Source organism: Perognathus longimembris, chromosome 21, assembly GCF_023159225.1.
Source record: "Perognathus longimembris pacificus isolate PPM17 chromosome 21, ASM2315922v1, whole genome shotgun sequence".
Lineage (NCBI taxonomy): Eukaryota > Metazoa > Chordata > Mammalia > Rodentia > Heteromyidae > Perognathus > Perognathus longimembris.
The window spans coordinates 4,120,920-4,135,442 of NC_063181.1; the positions used below are offsets into that span (position 1 = coordinate 4,120,920).

At 42.1% G+C, this 14,523-nt stretch overlaps 1 protein-coding gene across 1 annotated transcript in view; it reads left to right on the top strand.

The window, feature by feature from the left end:
- Positions 1-14,523, top strand: part of Xkr6 (XK related 6) — a 146,684-nt gene that overhangs the window by 30,191 nt on the left and 101,970 nt on the right. The gene's annotated exons all lie outside the window — the stretch shown is intronic.

The window sequence follows — 14,523 nt, forward strand, 5'->3', positions numbered from 1 at the left end:
TAAGTATGTGTAAAACCTTTTGAGAAGTGATAAGTCAGACAGTTTTATATAAACCAGAAAGAAAGAAAATAAGTTTGTCTTAGTACCAGCTTCCTTGTTTTGTTTTCTGTCAACATATCTCACTCACTCTTAGGCTATTATTCTTGCCCATATTTTTTGTACTCTACACCTTAGTAAATACCAGAATTGGACGGAATTTTTTTTTTTTTTTTTTGGCCAGTCCTGGGCCTTGGACTCAGAGCCTGAGCACTGTCCCTGGCTTCTTCCCGCTCAAGGCTAGCACTCTGCCACTTGAGCCACAGCGCCGCTTCTGGCCGTTTTCTGTATATGTGGTGCTGGGGAATCGAACCTAGGGCCTCGTGTATCCGAGGCAGGCACTCTTGCCACTAGGCTATATCCCCAGCCCGACGGAATATTTTTTTTTAAATCACTTAACAATATTTTTAGCAGCAAAAACAGACAACTTGCCTGGCACTGGTGGCTCACAATTGTAATCCTATCTACTCAGGAGGCTAAAGTCTAAAGACTGCAGTTTGAAGCCAACCCAGGCAGGAAAGTCTGTGAAACTCTTTATCTCCAATAAACAATCCCCGAAAAAGCTATAAGTAGAGCTGTGACTTAATTGGCAGAGCCTTAGCCTTAAGCAAAAGAAACTTAGGGACAGTATCCAGCACCAACACAAACAAAAAAGAGACTTAATCAATAAGGTATTTACTTTTTTTGATCTTGACATATATATTTTCTTCCTATTAGGACCTCCCTGAACTGGAGACATTTGGTACCTTGGAGCGAATGTCACAGCACTTAGGTTGGCAGCAATTTTTCCTTGATGAGTCATAAAATAATGATTCATCTTGCCAATGATGAGTTTTACATTTATGAAGTGTGATATCTCAAACTGCAGATGCAGGCTACGTTTTGAAGAAGGTTGAGGTTTTGTGAAAGGACTTAGGCGGGAGAGGCAGGGATGAGAGCCTGAAGCAAGGAGGGATCCAGAATTGTTCTGCCTAGAGAGGAGGGAGAGGGTTTGCCTAATAACAGTGTAGATACTTCCTCTGTGGTGTCAGGGAAGAATAATGAAGTGTAGTCTAGCTTGCCCTTCATTGTGTATGTTGCATTTTGAATGGAGATATATAAAATCCAGAGGTGGCTTATAGTTGAGTTCACCTATGGCCTGAACTTGGTGGTACTATGTTCGCTCTGCTTATTAAATTCCGGCAACTGTTAAGAGTTCATGATCTTGATGAAGTTGAGGTAATTAAGGATATAGAACAAGTTAAAAAGGAAGTGCCGTGTGAAAGGCCTTCCGCTTCTTTCTGCTTTGAGCTGTCGCTCCACCAGTGTGGTTGCTATGCTTTTGCTTCCTGGGGGAAATGAGGCTAAGGCCTGTGATGTCTCGTTCTGTATAGTTTTTTCCTTTAGGAACGAATTTGACTGGTTTCTACACTCATGCATCCTTACTTGGAAGGGTTTTTTTCTTATTAATAATTTTAAATTGTCTAGGAAGAGAACTTTTTTTTTTTTGGCCAGTCCTGATGCTTGAACTCAGGGCCTAGGCACTGTCCCTGAGCTTCTTTTGCTCAAGGATAGTACTCTACCACTAGAGCCACAGCTTCACTTCTGACCTTTTTAGTACTTTATTCGAGATAAATCTTAAGGACTTTCTTGCCTTGGCTTGCTTCAAACTGTGATCCTTAAGATTTCAGTCCCCCTGACTAGCTAGGGGTATAGATGTGAGCCAACATCGCCTGGCTAGACAGTTTTTCTTTTAACTTAGGCCACAGTATTACTTGTTCCTTTTTAATCTGATAGATACCGTTCTTAAAGGAATCATATCTTTTTTGGTAGAATTATTCCTAATTTATAGTGTAGCATGTTTAAACAATAAGTTTAACTCCATGCTTCAAAAAAAAATTTGGTCATGGTTGCAAAGCCCTATGGACAGAAAACTAAACATAAATTGATTTTGGAAATGAGTTTAAAATCAAGCTTTCATAGACATCACCTTTACATTTCTATCATTCCTTCTTTAAGTCCTTTGTGAAATCATAGGCTCTTTCTCATAATTCTCAGAAACTGGATACTGTAGGTTTATTATTGAAAAATTGTGTGGTTCTATAGTGGTAACCACTCTTATTTGAAGAAACATTTTCCTTTAGTGACGAACTTTTGCAGAATACAAAGACCCTCGATACAATGACATAGTTTGTGTCAGCCTAGACTTTGAAGTCTTGGGAGCCAGTCCATGGTGCGTTGCAGGACTCGTAGCTCCGTCATGTCTCTGTGGTGGAGGCCGTGCTGGAGGCAGGGCCAATGTCGGCAGGAGGCATCGGAAGAGACAGACGCTGTGGCAGTGACTTGCTGTGGGGTACGGAGAGGTCTGCTGCCTGGGAGGTGAGGGGCCTGGGAGTAGATGGGAATCCAAGGACACTAGAAAGGCCAGGCGAGATGTACAGTACAACAGTATGGTGGGAAGTCTTGATAGGATTCTGACTGCCCTAAAGTCACCAAAAAGCCACTGTCAGGCTAGTTGCCAGTGCTCACACCTATAATCCTAGCTACTCTGGAGGCTGAGACCTGGAGGACCAAGATTTAAAGCCAGCCCGTGCAGACTCCATTTCTAGTTAACCAGAAAAATGCTGGACTAGAGCATGGTTTTAGTGGTCAAACTGGACTAGTGGCAGGCTCTGAGTTCAAGCCCTGGATCTAGGAAACAGCCAATCAACCAACCAACCTCTGCCATGAGAAAATTTGAGCTGTGTCTGCTTAAGTCTAATCATTCTGACTGCTGGGGGTAGCGAGTTTCTGTAGCAGCTCTACAGATACCAGTTAGGTGTGTGTGTGCTTGTGCAAACCCTGTGCAAGGCCACACCCTATCCCCAGAATGCTGCAGCAGGCCATAGAAAACCAGATCTGTCCGGCAGCCTGCAGCTCAGTTAAGAAGCAGAAAGTTTCATTTGTGTTTACTTGGTTCCTGATCCCCCTTACTTCTCAACTCTGTCAGGTCTCCCTGTCCTAAAGACAATGCACAGCTGTTGCGAAATCTGCCTTCATATTTTTCTCTTGGGAAGGCATTCTTTATTTTGTAAAATGAGATTCTTAAATAAAGCAATTACAAAGTCTTCAGTTATATTAAGACCAGATTTTTCCTTTCAGTTTTGAACATATCGGGCTACCATCCTGGAATCCTTGACCCTTAATTAACTGCTAAGGCAGAGATTTCAATCTGTCCAAATGTTAAGTAGTGCCATTTAAAATTTGGAAGCTTGAAGCAAGACAGTGAAGCTATAGTGACTGTAGCCAAGCCAAGTGGGCTCTATCTGAGTAAGAAAATCAGCTTGTAAAATAAGTATGGCTCCAGGGAGTATGGGAGTATGTCACCTCACAGTGAGAAGCAGGTGCTGCGACTGCGACTTCAGGGCGGACTCAGGGCCTTCCAGCGGACCCTTGTCATCTCTGGTGCCGTTCTCAGAGGAAGCCGTGTAGCTAGAAAGCCTCAGTTCATCTTTCCCTTCCATTAAGAGTACAGACTTCGGATAGCAGACTGAGGAGAATACAATAGAAGTTTAGAATTCAGTTTTAAGTCCCTAGTGAGTATAGACTATTCTGTACTGAGAACTTTAAGGAGGAGAATGGGGGCAGTGAATGGAAAGAAAAAGTGGAGACAAGGATGCTTTTTTTCTTCAGGGAGAAAGGCAGTCAACAACAACAAAAAAGGACAGATTACGTGCACTCTAGAAACTGGTGTTACTTAATTGGCAAGAAAGCTATAAAAATACCTTGCTTGATGCTTTCCCAGATTTAGCTAGACTAAGTTGTTTTTTTTTTTTTTTTTTGGCCAGTCGTGGGCCTTGGACTCAGGGCCTGAGCACTGTCCCTGGCTTCTTCCCGCTCAAGGCTAGCACTCTGCCACTTGAGCCACAGCGCCGCTTCTGGCCGTTTTCTTATATGTGGTGCTGGGGAATCGAACCTAGGGCCTCGTGTATCCGAGGCTGGCACTCTTGCCACTAGGCTATATCCCCAGCCCTAGACTAAGTTTTGAGGATGCATTCTCCAAAACTGCTCTTAACTTCTGAGAGCAGCTGTAGTTTTGGGGGTTTGCTGGGAGGACTCAGAATTCATGGAAAGCCGTTGAACTCATGATTATGGTTTATTAGCTGGGATTCTGATACTGATCGGCAGAGGCAGAGATGCGTGCTACAAAGTCTCTAGTGTGAATCTTTAGTTCTTTTCTCTGTAGTTTCAGGCCATACCGCCCTGCTTGGTACCAGTACATCAGCCTGGGGAGCTCTCCTTAGCATCCCTGTCCAGGCTGGGAATATGGCCTAGTGGTAAAGTGCTCGTCTCGTATACATGAAGCCCTGGGTTCAATTCCTCAGCACCACATATATATAGAAAAAGCCGGAAGTGGCGCTGTGGCTTAAGTGGCAGAGTGCTAGCTTTGACCAAAAGGAAGCCAGGGACAGTGCTCAGGCCCTGAGTTCAAGCCTCAGGACTGACAACAAAACCAAAACCAAACAAGCATCCCTGTCCAGGGCGTCTAGTAAAGCTCTGTCAACATTGGCTTGGTGTCACTGGTCCATTGCCACGAAGCTGACCTCTGTCTCCAGGTACTGTGATACCGTGACCCAGAGCTGCCCCCCGAGTCATGTGATGGATCTTGGTGGTATGGCCAGCCCGTATTCTTTTAAACAAGGGCAGTTCTATCAGGTGTAGCACAGATGACCTTCCAGAAATAGGGCAGGCAGGAAGGAAGATGGAATCCTAAAAAGCAGTCCCAGCTGGTAGTCGATCGCAGCTCAATTGTCGATCGCAGGACAATTGTTGCTTGTGTTTCAGATGTGTGACTCTGTTAGGATTTTGTGTGAATGAAAGATCAGGTTGGCTTCTGTTACTAATTCCTGTGTTGATTCCTTTCTAGTTAGGAGTATTTAAGCTCCTTAACTATTTAGGTTTGTTTTGTTTTGTTTTTTGAGACAGTCTTGCTATGTAGCCCAAACTGACTTCAAACTCTGTATTACACAGGCTGGACTTGAACTTGTGATTCTCCTGCCTCAGACCTCTACAGTGCTAGGATTATAGGTACGTCCCCTCTGTGTCCAGTTGTATTTAGTTGTCTTATTATTATTAATATTATTATTATTATTGTCATGAGGCTTGACTCAGGGCTTAGGCGCTGTCCCTGAGCTTTTTCACTCAAGGCTAGCACTCTACCACTTTGAGCCACAGTGCCACTTCAAGTTTTCTGGTGGTTAATTGGAGATAAGAGTCTCATAGACTTTTCTGCCTGGGCTGGCTTTGAACCACAGCCTTCAGATCTGAGCCTCCTGAGTAGCTTTGATGACAGGTATGAGCCACAGGTGCCTGGCTTCTTTAGATACTTTAATACTGAATAGCAAAAATGATAGTTTACAGATCTCTATTTTATGTAGTATAGCTGTTCAGTTGTTTCTCAGCCTTTTGGGTAGATCAGGTGTAAAGTTGGTCAGATTTTCAGAAATCCTTTCTCTATTTGTTACACACATATCATGCATGAGTTATTTCATGTTTCTTGATTTCTATCACTGTCCTTTATTTATTCATGGTCTCCATTGACCCTATAAATTGGCTTATTCGGTCAATAGCAAATACTTACCAAGGGAATTGTAAATATTGAACTTGATTGTTCATGTAGTTTTTCTTCCACCTGGTTATTTTTATTATATAGACTCAGTTTCTTTATTGATTGAATTGATTGTTAGCAGTTGATTTTAATTCTGGATATTGTGGAATAATCTTAACTATTTTCTAATTATAATCCAGGAATTAGTATTACAGTGTTGATTTTGTCTAAAGAGTAACAACCATTTTTAGCATAACCATCTAGATGCATACTTTGCCGTCTCTAACAAATCCGTCAGCTCAAATACCAGTGACCCAGTAATATTTTTGTCAACTTAGATATAGTGAAAACCATTTGCTTAGGACTGCGTAGGAAAATGATCCTGGGAATCATAACTATTTGATTCTGTGTGTGCATAACTGTGGTTGAAAGAACTAGCTAGAAAAGATGTTCTGCTCAAGAGCTAGTTGAGGAGGACAAGGACATTTTTTGCCTTTGGGTTACTAATTTAATACGGTTTCCTTGCTAAAGAAAAACAAATAAGACAAAGCAGTTTGGTGTTGTAAACAAAAAGGAAATGAGGATCTGTGTTCAAAATAGATTAGGAAAAAACTGTTGAGTGAAAACACAAGTAATTTAGTTGTGTTCTTTGTTGGTACTGAGGATTGAATTTAGGGCCCCACACTTGCTAGCCAGGTGCTCTACCACTTGAGCCTGTCACACCTCCAGGCCCTTTTTTGTTAGCTTTGAGGCAGGGTCTTGTTGGCCTGGATCATTCTCCTGCTGTGTATCCCCACTCACTCAAGCCACACTGCTTGAGAACTTTTATGAGAAACTGGCCTCCATCTAAAAGTAGCTAGGATTATGGGTATGAGTGAGCCTCTTGATAGAAGTTTTGGGTTGTTGTTTTATTATTATTATTATTATAAAGGTGATATACAGAGGAGCTTCAGTTACATAAGTCAAGTAATGTTTTTAACAGTGCCACCCCTTCCCTTGCAGTTTTATTATTCTTAATGTGCTAGGTTGCATTTGCTTCTCTCTTCTTCCCTTCTGTCTTTCCTGTGATTGAAATATTTGCAGAAATGCTAAAGTAATGTGAGCTTAGCTGTTAACAGTAGTTCAACCTTGTCTGGTGGTGTTTGGCACCAGGGACTGACGGGCTTCTTAGGATGGCCCATGAGTGTGTGGACTGTCACAGGTGCTCAGTCCCTACAGATCACCACAGTGGAGGGAGGGCACAGACACATCCCAGCACTTTATCCTACCACGGGGAAGTCTTTCCTAATACCCTTTGCCTAGTCTGCATACTTGAACAAAAGCTTATGTAGGCTCTTAGTACAGATTAAGAAAAAATTGCTGAGCACTGTGGCTCATGCCTGTAGCCCTACCTACACAGCAGGCTGAGATCTGAAGGTGGTGGTTTGAAACCAGCCCAGGCATGAAAGTCCGTGAGACTCCTATCTCCAGTAAACTAGTAAGAAAAAGCCAGAGGTGGTGCTATGGCTCACGTGGTAGAGTGCTATCCCTGTGGAAAAAGCTCACGGCCAGAGTTCAAGCCCTAGGGCTGGCAAAAAAGACCTGTTTGTTTCTCTTATAATTTGTTAATGTCTGATCACCATTGTTTTTATTAACCTATGATGTTGACATTCTTGGCTCCCAGTTGTATCTAACCTTCCGTTGCAGTGTCCTTTAGCACGGGGCTGGATCTTGCTTTCCCAGAAGGCACTGAGCATGACCCCGTTTGCTACTAGGGAGTCAATTGAAATATTAGTACAGATTAATACAGGCCTATTAATCATTTCCCTGATAGAGGAGAACTATCAGGCACTCTTAAAGGCTGACTTGTAATGGTATTTGTAAAGTGTGGGCAGACGTGAGCTTGAACAAAATGGAAATAAAGTGCTTCCTTGAGAGAGGTTACCTAATGGTCTCAGGTCTGAAGTTTTTGAAAGGACAGCTCAAGCGTCTGTTGGGAAGTCACTGGAGTCTGCTTCATTGCTTTTGCTACCAGTGCCTCATGGTTTAGCCTGTGCTTTCAGACATGGATAGAATTCATTTGATTCTTCTTTTACTGATTATGCACTAGATTTAAATCTTGCTGTTCTCAACTGATTACATTGTCAGAATCATAGTACATTTTTATTCAAGGTCCTTGCTGTTAAACAGTTAACCTGTAGTCCTACAAAATACCTTTCCAAAGTAAATGTAAATATTTTGAAATCCAGTGACTTTAATATACATGGACACCTGTCAAAATAGTACAATTTGTGGTTCTGTTTTTATTAGCACATTTATGCATTAGGGTTAAAGCTCGGTAAACATAGTTTTAAATTGGGAGAGAAGGGCCTGGATAGGATAGCCTACTGTGTGCAAAGTTGGGGTCGATCCCCAGCACTGGAAAATAATTGGGAAAGAAAAATCTGAGTAATTTCAAGGTTACTTTCTTTCATTTGCAGAAATTCTTTGTTTTAGAATATTTTTTTTCTCTTGTGATCAGATTTCATAGACACTGACAAATATTTTTGTAGAGTAAACGTGTTCTCTTAATGCTGCTTATAGCAGGTGTCTTTAGAACCTTGCTCATGCTTGCTGCCCTTTTCATGTCCTGCTTCTGTTGGCAATGTAAAATTCTGTACCATGAATGTACATACATTTTATTTCATAGCTGGTAGTTTTTTATTTCATAATTTCCTGGTCAGTCTTACTTATTTACCACTGTGAACTCTCTATATATTGAGATTTCATTTAGAATTGTGTTGAGTTTCAATTACTTTGGAGTGAACTGCAGCTTTGCAGTAGTCAGCTTTCAGATTCAGACTTGTTTTTCCAGTTAATTTCGAGAATCTTTTATGGCCCATAGTTGACTTGTTCCACTTTTTCAGGGGTGGGGAATGTCTGGCCTGATACATCACTTGGTACACAGATATGTGAGGTTTCTTGGTGGCTGCCTGAGGCCTGTCTGCTTTCGTTGATAATTTTGAATGGTCTGTAATGAAGTTATAAATATCCAAATGGCTTTTGGCAGAAAAAAAGAGTCCCAGCTCCCGTATCTATGAGAGATGTACTTCCTACTATGTGGATTTATCATGTGGATGGGTGGAGGCACAGAAATAGAGGGATAAAAGGTGGACAGTTGCAGCAGTGGTACTCATTGGACACTGTGGAAAACCAACTATACAACTTATGGGTAAGGATGGGAGGAAAAAACAGGGCGTGGAGGAAAGGGTTACATTGTCCAAAAAGAAATATACTTTTTACCTGACTTATGTAACTGTGACCAATAACAATAAAATTTTTAAAAAGTGAATAAGATTCTTAAAAAAACTTTTTATTTTCTTATTGAAATGAAATCCTTGATGAGAACATATTATTTGTTAGGAGGGACAGTACTGAGGTTTGAACTCAAGTATTGGTCCTTTGTAGGTAAGTTCTGCCCCCTCAGCCAGTTTTCTAGCACTTTTTTACTTTGATTATCTTTGAGATAGTGTCTTCCTTCCTAGATCTAGGATGACAAGCATATTCCATGCCCAGCCTTTTCTGTAGAGATGAGCCTTGAACTTTGTTATCTGGTCTGATTGGAAACCATGATCCTCTTGATCTCAGCCTCTGGGAGATTGGATGACAGGTTTACACCACTGGGCCTAGCTTATTGATGGAGTCTCAGGAGCTTTTCTCCTCTGCTGTCCTGCAGCCATGGTCTTCCCAGTCTCTGGGGTCACAGGCGTGGGCCATTAGGGCCTGGCTAGGCCTGGCTACTGCTAAAGTCTTTCAGTTGGGTCTTATTTTGTGTTTATCACTAATGGAATGATTTGGACTTGATTTTTAGAATGTACTTTTAATACATTTTTAGTTTTGCAGTTCCTCAATTCCTCCTAAGGTGTTTTGTTGTTTTTTGTTTTTTTTTAAAGAGTTAATACAAGAGTTAATTTACAGGTTGAAATCGCATCCATCTCTCCTGTCCTTGGTCAGGTCAGGCTACTGTGGCAGTGTGGTCCATACTGGGTGGGTGGCTTTTAAGACGCACACTGTAAGAACTAGACACTGGGGGTCTGAGGTCAAGGTGGCAGGCGGGTTGGATTCTTGCTGAGGGCCTTTCCCACACAGGCACACTCACGAAGCTGTGGTCTGTGTCCAGTAGCGGTTTCTTCCCATTCGCTGATTCTTTGGAGTCCTGACGTCCCTGTCAGACATGGTGTCTGGAAGAGCTTTGGTACCCTTTGCTTTTTTGTATTGTATTTAGAGAAAGTTTTTATGTTCTGTATGGAGAAGTAAAGATTTTTATCTGATTTCACAGTGACAAGAATCTACTTTTGTAAAATAACAGCCTTGTCATGAAGGCCAAGAGAGTAAAATTGTCTGTTAAGGCTTTACAATTTGCATTTAATATTAGAGGTTAATTGTTTTACTGTGAAATTACCATGGAGTGCTAGAGAACTAATTGCTTTTATTAATCCCTAACAAGTAACTGAAAATTATCCCAAATGTGGCAACTAGCTGAATATGTATTAGTACATTATTGAAAGCTCATCTTAAGGTCAGTTTTCATTACCAGCCAGTGAATTGGTCTAGATACTTCAATGTAAAAAAATGCTTCTGACTTTGGAACCTAAGTTATTTGTTTATATAGTTTTGCCTACAGAATGTGGAACACTGTAAATGAAATTAGTCATTTTGTGAATGTTCAAAGAACTGGAAATTTAATTGTTCGTCCTGTTACACCATTTATAATTTCCGTTTTCATCAACTTGAAGACCAACCCTGTTAGTGATAAGAGTATTTTCTTCTATCACAGGCCCAGTCACTCTGCCCTTCCTCTAGGAGGATGGTTCTGATTTGCACTCCTAGCTATTCATACTCATGGGGTAGGTGATAGGGCCTCTCATAAGCTGGGCTAGCAATACCCATGATACAACATAGGCCTGTGGTCAGGGTTTACTCCTTGTAATTCTGAGTGGAGAGAGTCCAAGATGAAAGGGTGAGAGCCTCTAATTGACACTTTGCTGCCTTCCTAGGGAAAGAGAGGTCCTTGTCATAGCCGCTCATAGGGCACTAATCCCACAACCACAAGAAGGCCTCCCCTCCAAGTAAATCTCATTTGTGGTTGGGGCTACAGCTTAGGAATTTTGAGGTGGTACAAATATCCAGGCCACCTTTATGAGCTAAAAAAGGATAGAGGAACTCATATTTAAGTCCCATATATGGGATATATATGATAATCTTTTGTATATTTATAATTTTTACTTTATTCTTTTTTTTTTTTTTTTTTTTTTTTTTTGCCAGTCCTGGTGCTTGAACACAGGGCTTGGATGCTTTCCCTGAGCTTCTTTTTGCTTAAGGCTAGTCTCTACCACTTTGAGCCACAGCTCCACTTCTGTCTTTTTGGGTATAGTTTGTTGTAGGTAAGAGTCTTATGGACTTTACTGCCTGGGCTGGGCAGCAGTCCTCAGTCCTCAGTCTTAGCCTCCTGAGTAGATAGGATTATATATAGGCATGAGCCACCAGTGGCTGGTGGCACCTTACTTTTATAAAGCTGTCAAAATGTGATTCTTACAAACATAGCAGTGACAATACTTTAGTTCTGATGCCTAAAAGCAATTATGCTTTTAATGACTGCATTTAAATTTCAGTTCTGGGTACCCATCTGTATCTTCTCCCCTGTGCATTTGGATTTAAGGCAATTATGTTCGCGTGTTTGCTTAGCAGTATTAATCTTTCCTGTGACTTACATGAATTTCTTCTCCTCCCTTTTCTTATGCATGTTACTGATATAAAAAAGGAATACATTTACTTTGACTCCTCTAACTTGTTTCTTTTAAAATATGACCTTTGTCTAATTGAAGCATTTATCAAACATTTTCATGGGGAGATGTTTGTTTTCTTTTGCATACCATAAGAAATAGTACAGATAGATAGGTGTTATTCATTTAAAAAATATTATACTGGACATAGGTATTCACACCTGTAATCCTAATTACTCAAGAGGGTCACTGTTTAAGGCCAGCCTGGGCAAAAAGTTTGGGAGCCCTTATTCGAGCTGGGTGTAGTGACGTGTATCAATCACCCCAACTGCACAGGAAGTGTGAGTAACTGTGTGATCTAGCCTGGCCTGGGGAGAAAGTGTGACCTCTTTGAAAAATAACAAGCAAAAAGGGCTTGGAAATGTGTCTCAAGTGCCAACTGCCTTTCTGACTAGCACAGGACTGTAGACTACCAAAAAGTATAGACATACACATGTGACACATACACATAAGTATAAATAAGTATTGTGTGTGTGTGTGTGTGTGTATAAAGTAAAAGTTGAAGGTGAGTTAATTACCAGGTATGACTGAGTGGTTTAGTTAAGTTGGTTATTTTATGTTTAGTTGAAAGGAGATTAGTAAAGACTGCAAGACACTGTTGCTTAGACAGTAGCTGTGTTGCTACTTCTTGTGACTGCAGTATGTGTTCATTTTGACTATGGGGTTATCTGGTATCTGCAGTGGATTTGCTTGGGTTTTTAAGGTCGGTGCTTGCCAAAATGTCTTAACATCCACAGCATTGCTATTGTTCTGGAGAGAGCTTGTTAGAAGTGAAGACTCGTGTCCCTCCTGGTACACAAGAACCTCCAGGGCTGGGGCCCATTCAGTCATGTCAGAGTTGAAGACACACTGGATTATAGCATGGGATGCAAAGAAGAAATGGCTCTTTGGGGCACCAGGAAAACAAGTATATGTGGGAGTCTCCCTTCAGCCTTGTTTTGTGTTTGGAGGAGAGTTCCCTGCTGTTAGTAGTGAGTACCCAGACATAGTAAATGGGAAATTCCAGAACCTAACAATTGCTAAGTTTTCAACTGTAATCATCACAACAAAATACCTGACAAAGACAGGAGAGGAACAGAGGTTTTGTTTGGTTCCCCGTTTCAGGAGTTTCAGCCCATGGGCCTTCCCTTGGCTCCACTGATCCCGTGCTTGGTGAGGCATAACATGGCTGCTGGCACCAGGGAAGCCAGAAGAGTAGGGGCTAGGGATTGGGGCAGGAAGGACTGAGGACAAGGACCAGCATCAGGGAGTGGCCTACTTCCTGCTGCGAGTCCCTACCTTGCAGTTGTGCCTTCAAGTTACGAATCTTGTCTAAAGATCGATTCTTCGGTGAAGTCAGAGCCCTTATGATCCAGTCAGTTCCCTAGAGCACCACCTTTGACACTGCATTGGGGGCCAAGACTTGAGTACATGAGTTTTGGGAGACATCTCATATCTGGAGCACAGTAGTGTTCGGAGTAGCTTACAGGAATCTTTTATTTTGGCATATTATCACAGTTCTAGCTTACTATTAATCTTCCACTGTGCCTAACTTATAAGTAAAACGTTATCGTAGAAGAAAAAAGGTATGTACAGGGTTTGTTATTTGCTGTCTGTTATCTGAGGCCTTAACTCAGAAGGGTCTTAGAACATGTTCTGCACATCCAGGGGAGACGAAGAATGTATAAAAAGAAAATGCCCATCCCTGAGGCTCCTTCAGGCAAGTGAAGACCATATCTTTGTTTACTGTTTGGATTGTATGTATTATACCATCATGAAATCATGAAATTTAACTGGATGTCCAAGGGACTTTTCGCTCATCGAGCATTTATTTCCATTATAGCTTTAGTATTTGTTATACCTTCTATATTTTGTTACTCTCTTCTTTGTATCTAATTCCAGTATATTTCAATCCCCCCCTCTGTCTTTTTTTCTCTCTCTCTTCCACATGGAAGTCTAAAGAGACATTATCCAGATTAAGAACCTAAAAGGAATGGAAAGAGGCTGCCGTTGAATTGTCTGTGTGGTACAGGAAGAGAAAGGCTGGGAGCGGGGAGGCTACAGAAAATGAAAGCTGCTCGCTGAGATGAACCAGAGTATATGAACGCTGGATTCAGTACAGTGTTGAGCCTGGGATGTTTTTATCCATTGAGATTATAGTGATGAACAGGATTACCGCAGCAAGACAAGAATTCCCCCTGGGACGGCTTCTCTGAAACAGGGTACTCAATTGTGTGACTCGCCCTCCTAGAAGATGTACTTAACGCCGTGTGGTGTCGCGGTATCAGCTCTGGTCTTTGGCTCAGGATTTGAGTCGTTTGACTACAGAATCTGCCGTTTGTGGCCACGTTGGGTGCTGCACACGGAACATTGAAGATGTTGCAGTCAGGCGGAGTGCTCTGTGCTTTACCGGTGCTCGTGCCCAAAGGTATTCTCACTCTGCTCTGGAGTTTGTTAATGGCAGGTGGTTTGGGCACCCGTGTCTTGCTGTGGATGTGGGAAGCAGCTCTGCGTGATGACGTGATTGCCAGTGGAGAGCTACTGACTCAGGACATGTTTGCTAGTAAGATTTTGTTTTGTTTTGTGCCAGTCCTTGGGCTTGAACTCAGGGCCTGGGCACTATCCCTGAACGTTTTATGCTCAAGAATAGCACTCTGCCACTTGAGCCACAGCTCCACATAGGGAGGGTTTTCTTCTGTTGTGGTGGTTGGTGGTGGTGGTGGTGGTGATGGTTACTTAGAGGCAAGAGTCCCATGGACTTTCCTGCTGGGACTGGCTTGAAATGGCAGGAGGTCTCAGCCTCCTGAGTAGCTAGCTTACAGGCACGAGCCACCAGCATCTGGCAGCAGGAAGATCTTTTCAAAGTACCCATTCCAGGTGGGTGAGCCTTAGGAACAGTGAATGCCAACCTAACTGTCAGGGTCAAGCCGTTAGCTTTGACACCAGCATTATTTTGAAGGGAATAACATTAAACAAGCACTTGTAATGATGTGTCTGGGAGTTCTGTGTCTTCCACAGAAGAGACAGGTCTGGGAGTTTCCTGTCATCCACAGTTGGGGATGTTTCTGGGAGTTCCGTGTACCTTCCACAGAGGGTTAGACGTGTCTAGGAGTTCTTTGACATTTGTTTTCCTCCCAGTTT